Here is a 7,983-nt window from a genome sequence, read left to right as displayed (position 1 = left end):
AGTCACGTTCAGCTGCAAAAGTAGTTATGCCTTGGGTTTTTTTTTTTTTTTAAGAAAAAAAAAAAGGAAAGGAAGAAAGCAATTAAATGGGGGGGGGGGGCACTTAAAGTTTGCACCTCAGCATGAGTCACCGAATCAAAGTTCAGCAACCACATGCAAAACAAACCCTCCGTGAGGGCAGCAAGTCTCCGTGAGGGCTGCTGGGGTTGGCTGCACAGCAAAGCCAGGAGAGGCTCCATGAGAAGAATAGCATTCAGAGTCCAAGGGGGAGAACCCCTGTTCCAAGAGGGAACTTGGAATAGAAGTTCTCCTGCCTCCAGCTGAGAAGATGATCGGATTCTAGCTGCTCCTGGGGAAAGTCGGTACTCACAGCTGGACACAAACATAGCTTGCAGGAGGAAGAGTGTCAGGGCTAGAGAGAGAGCAGAGATGGTTACGGAGATATGGGTGCATATGGAGACATGGCACAGGGAGGACTCTGTCCCTGCCTTCACGAAGGGGAATTCCAAGCAAGTCACGAAGTCCTTCTGACTAGGGACCAAGGCACTAGCCTGTGTCAGAGATAACATGGCCCTGTTGCTCCCTACTGCTGCCCTGCGTAGCGTGGGTGGTGGCTTCTCTCCCACTGTGGCAGGGGAAGTCTGACCCCAAATGACCACAGCATTCTGCAGGCTTCCTGGTCTCCAGCCTCACCAGGTACAGGCAACAGACCCAGAACTCTGAAATTATTTCCTAAATTTGGTGATGCTCATCAGGGGTCAGAAGAAGAGGAAAGAACACAATCAAACCACACAGTAGCCCACCTCCCAACAAACCTCTGTGTCTCAGGCAGCAACTTGCTCAAGGACACACAGTCAACCAGCTGGCCAAGGTGGGTTTAGAACCCAGGTGTTGGTGCTAGGGAGGTAAGAATGGCACAATGTAACTGGAATGTGTAGCTCTTTTTATTTATTCACCACCTGTCTCCCAAAGAAAATGTGAAGCAGTGTAGGTGATTAAAACACAGAGAATGGAATAATTAAAATAAAAACTAAGGCCAGGTGCGGTGTCTCACGCCTGTAATCCCAGCACTCTGGGAGGCCAAGGCGAGAGGATTGCTTGAGCCCAGGATTTCAAGACCAGCCTGGGCAACATGGCCAAATCCCAGCTCTACAAAAAATATAAAAATTAGCCAGGCATAGTGGCACACACCTGTGGTCCCAGCCACTTTGGAGGCTGAGGTGGATTGCTTGAGCCCGGGAGGTTGAGGCTGCAGTGAGCTGTGATTGCACCACTGCCCTCTAGCCTGGGTGACAGAGTGAGATCCTGTCTCAAAAACAAATAAATAAATTTTTTTGAAAGTTCAATCAGAAATCCTTACAAGAAAAAAAAGAATATCATACTAGAAAGCTAGATTAGAGTAGTCACTGCATTAGAACACTAATTCTAGCTTTGAAATTTTCTGGTACAAAGGATTTTCAAGTAATAGCTCCCATTTGTTTCTTTTGTTGTTGTTGTTGTTTGTTTGAGATGGAGTCTCGCTCTGTCGCCCAGGCTGGAGTGCAGTGGTGTGATCTCAGCTCACTGCAACCTCCGCCTCCTGGGTTCAAGCGATTCTCTTGTCTCAGCCTCCCACATAGCTGGGATTACAGGTGCACACCACCACACACGTCTAATTTTTGTATTTTTAGTAGAGTGGGGTTTGAACACGTTGGCCAGGCTGGTCTCGAACTCCTGACCTTGTGATCTGCCCACCTTGGCTTCCCAAAGTGCTGGGATTACAGGCGTGAGCCACCGCACCCGGCCGACAACTCCTATTTGTTTAGCACCAATGATATATATGGTAGTTTACATCAAAGTGTCCTAATCCCCTCAACAGCTCGATGGCATTGGAATAATTATTCCCATTTCCAGATGAGGTCATTGGGGTTGAGAAAGGGTAGCCAACCTGCCCACGTTCACTCATTAAGTGGTTGAGTGAAGATGGAAGCCCAGGGCCATCAGGCTCAAAAACAAGCTTTACACAACCACACGTTGCCTCCAAGCTCCCAAAACCACAAAAAAAGATGCAGAGTTTCCAAGAGAAATAAATACATTCCTGATGTTAAATTTTAGGAGAGATTGGCCAGGTGCAGTGGCTCACGTCTGTAACCGCAGCACTTTGAGAGGCCAAAGCAGGTGAATCACCTGAGGTCAGGAGTTCGAGACCAGCCTGGCCAACATGGTCAACATGGAGAAACCCCGTCTGTACTAAAAATACAAAAATTAGCCAGGCATGGTGGTGGGTGCCTGTAATCCTAGCTACTTGGGAGGTTGAGGCAAGAGAATCATTTGAACCTGGGAGGTGGCAGTTGCAGTGAGCCAAGATCGAACCGTTGCACTCCAGCCTGGGCAACAACAGCGAAACTCCGTCTAAAATAGAAAAAATTAGGAGAGATCTAAATCCTTACATTGAGTAAGAAATCAGTCAATATCTTTAGCTCAAATCCTGTAGAAGATGTCATGTTGGTCTTCAAGTGCCCATTCTTCACCACACGCCCCAGTAAAAGCTGAGGGTATAACCTCATACCTCAACTCAAGGGAAGGCATTTCTATGGGGAAATGAGCTACCGCTGTCCAAGAGCCTTGTTCTCTAATCATCTAACCAAATAAAGCAACAGAACTCAGAGACACATAGTGCAATGGCTTCCCTGGATGATCTCTTTCAAACACTAGATAACTGAGCCACATTTTTTGCAGGTGTGAGATAGCAACCAATCAAAGAAGAAACTGAGGATATTGCCAAGTGCAGCCCAGCTGTGTATTTAGGAAAAGATGAGCCTGGGCAATGAAATGTAGGAATCCCAATGTGTACTCAGCCCCAGGTGAGCAGCATGCCTGCAAAGGATAAGGGCCACAGTGGGCAGCACTAACTCTTTCTCAAAAGAGATTCCGGAATCGGCTCAACGCAGACAAGCAAGCATTTGGTGGAGGCCCCCAAAAGTCTGCCTTAAATTTTGGAGACATTATTTAGGCCAGAAAAATGGTTATTCGATTTAAGAAAAGAGCCATGCTACAGTCTTCTTACAGTATCTGATTTAGAGAAACCTCATCTTGAATCCTCCACAGCTAAAATGATTTTGCTGCCATGATTCTGAGAAGCTGGAAGAATGAAATCGTTGTTGAGGCTATTTATTGCACACTTGAGCAAAAAGTAAGGCCTTCCAGGGGTAACAACAAGTTTAGCTACAGCATCACTGACCCAAAACTAGGCTTTGCCTCTGAGAGACGTAAGAAATGTAAAAGAAGGCGATTGCGGCCAGGTGCAGTGGCTCACACCTGTAATCCCAGCACTTTGGGAGGCTGAGGCAGGTGGATCACGAGGTCAGGAGTTCAAGACCAGCCTGACCAAACACAAATACAACAATTAGCCAGGCATGGTGGTGTGTGCCTGTAGTCCCAGCTACTCAGGAGGCTGAGGCAGGAGGATCACTTGAACCCGAGAGGCAGAGGTTGTAGTGAGCCAAGATTGTGCCACTGCACTCCAGCCTGGGCAACAGAGCGGGACTCTATCTCAAAAAAAAAAAAAGAGAGAGAGAGAGAGAAGGCCACGGCTTTCCTCTTGCTGTGTCAGTGGGGCCAATGTCCACACATCTCCGGACACTATTAGAGCACTGAGAAGAGAGTAGGGCAGTGAGCCTCACACACTTTCTTCTTCTGCCCTGTTTAAAATTGGCATTGGATCTGCCCCAAAGCTATTTCTGCCCATTCTGGCCCTTGCGGTGAGACTGAGATCTGTGCTTTCAGGAAGCAGTCCAGAGATGCTGAGATGGTGGATGGCAGACGTGTGGGTACAGACCATCACCACAGAGGAAGACAGAGATGCCCAGAGAGATAACATTTGTCCTGGAAACTGGAAGCCCATCCATGGGTCCAGGTGGGGACCCCCTGGCTTGCCTGCCCACTTCTATCTACAGCATCAGTGAATACCATGAATATCATTGGTTGTGTAACTTTTTTTCCAGTGAGCTAAAAGAGAGTATATATAGCTACTTGCAGTGGTGACATGGACACGCATGGGTTGGGCCCCACTAGAAACTGCTCAGCTGCTCTCCAATGACTTGTTCACCAGCAGCATTGGAGGGGTCCCCATTTCTCCATATCCTGCCAACATCTGAGGCTGAGACAGTCTCAGTGCTTTCTGCTAATCTGATGTGTGAGAAATGGTATATCATGGTTATTTTAACTCTAATTTCCTTGGTTACTAGTGAACTTAAGGATATTTTTATATGTTTCTTGGCATTGCAGTTTTCTTTTTCACCCTTCCATTGCCCATTTTCCTATTCTGTAGACTTTTTTTTTCTGTTTGTATTAATGTTTATATATTTATTTTGTTTGTTTGTCTTGAGATAGGGTCTTTGTTGCTCGGGCTGAAGTGTACTGGGATAATCATAGCTCACTGCAGCCTTGAACTCCTGGACTCAAGCCGTCCTCCCACCCAAGTAGCTGGGACTACAAGGGCGCACCACCACACCCAGCTAATGTTTTAAATTTTTGCAGAAGTATCGTCTTGCCCAGGCTTGTCTCAAACTCCTGGGCTCAAGTGATCCCCCTGCCTCGGCCTCCCAAAAGTGCTGCGATTACAGGCATGAGCCACAATGCCCAGCCCAAGTTTTATTTTTTACATTCAGGTCTTTAATCGTGACCTGGAATTTATTTTGATAAATGGTATAGAAATAATCTAAGCTCCTTTCTATTGTTTCTTTTTTCTTTTCTTGCATATCTTGGTAAGGAAAGAATCTAAGTTTCTAATGGCAGGCAGTTTGGTGTCATGAACTTGAAGCCAGAGTGCCCTGCTACTTATTAACTGTGTAACTTTGAGCAAATTATCTAACCTCTGTACTTCAGTTTCCTAATATGTAAAGTGGGAATAAATAATCTGATCTACTTCATAAGGATACTGTGAGAATTACAGGAATTAGTGTCTATAAACTACTTAGAAGAGTGCCTGGCGTGTAGAGACCCATTTTTCTGGAAGCTATAGTTCTCTTACAAAAAGCCCCCAGGGAACTACGAGATGGCCTGTACTAACCAGCTACCCATTGCTAGGAAGAGAGACTGAATGAAAAGACATGAGCGCTATGGGAAACAGGTAGAGGAACCTTGGGTTGAAGGCAAAGAATAAGTGACGATCACATGTTAAAATTAAGCACCTACTCCTGGGCTAATGATGTGGGATTATAAGTGGTCACATTTGAATGCCTGCAACATTCTATGTTTAGAAATTTGGCCTCTAAGGCTCAGCTCAGTATTTGTTCAACATCTTTGCTAACCTCTAGCCAAAGTGCTGGAGCTCTGCAAAGTTTCTTGAGCTCTGCAAACACCTTACACCCTATAGTGGGTCAAATTGTGCCCCCAAAAAGATATGTTCAAGTCCTAACCTCCAGTATCTGTGAATGTGACTTTATTCGGAAATAGAGTCTTTGCAGATATAATCAAGTTAAGAAGTGTTAATACTGGATGAGAGTGAGCCCTAAATCCAATGACCCAATGACAGGTGTCTTTTTTTTTTTGTTTTTTAAGACAAAGCCTTGCTGTTGTCCCCCAGGCTGGAATGTGATGGTGCAATCTCGGCTCACTGCAACCTCCGCCTCCCGGGTTCAAGTGATTCTCCTGCCTCAGCCTCCCAAGTAGCTGGGATTACAGGCACCTGCCACCAAGCCCAGCTAATTTTTTTGTATTTTTAGTAGAGACGGGGTTTCTCCATGTTGGCCAGGCTGGTCTCGATCTCCTGACCTCAGGTGATCCACCTGCCTCGGCCTCCCAAAGTGCTGGGATTACAGGCATAAGCCACTGTGCCCAGTTGGGGTGTCTTTTTAAAAGAAAGGACTGAGAAATTTGGAGAGAGACATAGAGGAGACGCAGGGAAGAAGGCAATGTGAAGGTAGAGGCAGAGATGAGGATGATGCAGCTATAAGCCAGCGAATGCCATGAGAAGCTAGGAAGAGGCAAGGAAGGATTCTTCCCTAGAGCCTTCAGAGTGAGCATGGCTCTGATGACAGCTTGATTCAGACTTCCAGCCTGCAGAACTGTGAGATAATAGATTTTGTATTGTTTTGTTTTGTTTGAAACAGAATCTCATTCTGCCACCCAGGCTGAAGTACAGTGGCACAATCAGCTCACTGTAACCTCAAACTCCTGAGCTCAAGCAATCCTCCTGCCTCAGCCTCCTGAGTGGCTAGGACTACATGCATGCATCACCACACGTGGCTAATTTCTTAATTTTTGTAGACATGGGGGCCTTCCTTTTTTTATTTTTAAAAACTTTTATTTCATATAAATCTCATACAGTACAAAAGTATTACATGCTTGGGCCTGTCTTGCAAATAGGAGGTTCTTTCAGTTCTTCAGGCCAACCTTCCTTCAGAGGCAAATAAATAAGAAACATATGTAGAACATATTTAGAAAATTTTTTACCATAATAAAAATATATGAACATCTTATTTTAGCATAGTTTAGCAATCCAGTTTATGTCAACAAATTCAGTTCACTGCTGGGAGGCACTTGTCACAGAAGAACCTAATAGGCGGCAGGTATTTTAACCTGTAGGAACAAAATGTTTAATTTAACTTTTTTCTTGTATTTTTTGAAGAAGGTACTCTATTTGTACATTCACGTTTGGTTGGCCCTTTTTAGTCTTTTTGTTCCATATTTTAAACACTTCCATTTTCTTCTTTTTGTACTGCCTTTGGGCTTCTCTCTCCTGTTTTCTCCTCTCGAATTCTTGTTTCTTAGCAGCACGTTTAGCTTATACCTGTTCATATTCTTCTTGTGCTTTTTGATTTGATGTTTTCTTTTTATTTTTCTTTGGAATTGTAAAGGAGTTTACTACATTGTTCTTCTGGCTGAGGCTGGTCAAAGCTACATTGATCTTCAAATAAAGCCTGGTCAATGCTACACTGATCTTCAAGCAAAGGCTGGTGAACTTCTTCTGACAAAGGATGGTCAACTTTTTTTGGTTGCTTCCTAAGTCTTTCCTCTATCTGAAAATAGAGATGTTTCAGATTATCTGGGTTTCGATCTGTGAAATGAGATTCCAGTGACATTTGAGCCTTCTTTTCCTTCCATAGCAATTTCTTGTAACTCTGCTGTATTCTCAGTTTTCTTCGAAAAGCAAAGCCTTGTCCCTCGCGAACGCTCCCCACGAAGGCTTGTGGATGGTTAGGCCGCCATGTCTTCTGTTTCACATTCTTATTCCTGTACCCGACCGTGGAAACCCCTTCACCACGCACCTCAAAACCACCAGGCCGCCACTTCGCTGCCCGCCTCACTGGCGCCATTGCAGCCGACTAACTGCGTCATCGACATGGGGTCTTCTTATGTTACTCAGGCTGGTCTTGAACTCCTGGCCTCAAGCAATCCTCCCACCTTGGTCTCCCAAAGTGCTGGGATTATAGGTGTGAGCCACGATGCCCAACCTTGTTTTAAGTCACCCTGCTTGTGGTAGTTTGTTGTGACGGTCCTAGGAAACTGATACACCCTTCAAGCCCACAAACACTTTCTCTCAGAGTTCTTAGTTGTGATAACCATTTACTCACAGCTAAGCACATTCTCACTGTCTAATGAGAAGACAGTGAAAGAGCTATGGAGTGAAGCCTTGAGCCTGGAGGATGGGTTGGCAGGCCATGGGGCAGCTGTCTGCATGTGATGCAGTGTTGCCTGTGCCTGCCCGTGCTGGGGTTGTGCAGTGAGAGGGACATCTAGGACAGACCTAAAAATTGAGCATGTATCATGGTCATGCCTGTCGTGTTATTTCCTATAAGCATATGCCAGGGGAAAAGACCATGAGTGTGTGTTTTTCGTGTGTTCTTAGAAAGTGAGTAGTAGAAAATGATCAATACAACAATGAAACATCACTTATCATGAAGTTAAAAGTGTGCACTGCTGCCTGCTAAGATTGCAGTGTTTTCAGGGCTACTTTCTTGCTCTATGTGAGGCACTCTCTCCTGCATGCCAGACATGCCA

The 7,983-nt window shown here is 45.3% G+C and overlaps 1 pseudogene; it reads right to left on the bottom strand.

The window, feature by feature from the left end:
- Positions 1–6,334: 6,334 nt before the first annotated feature.
- Positions 6,335–7,298, bottom strand: LOC116463228 (thyroid transcription factor 1-associated protein 26-like; annotated as a pseudogene).
- Positions 7,299–7,983: the final 685 nt, after the last annotated feature.

This window comes from Hylobates moloch, unplaced genomic scaffold (assembly GCF_009828535.3).
Source record: "Hylobates moloch isolate HMO894 unplaced genomic scaffold, HMol_V3 SCAFFOLD_29, whole genome shotgun sequence".
Classification (NCBI taxonomy): domain Eukaryota; kingdom Metazoa; phylum Chordata; class Mammalia; order Primates; family Hylobatidae; genus Hylobates; species Hylobates moloch.
Note: the sequence above shows the minus strand (reverse complement) of the source record. Positions and strands in the feature narration are given on the sequence as shown.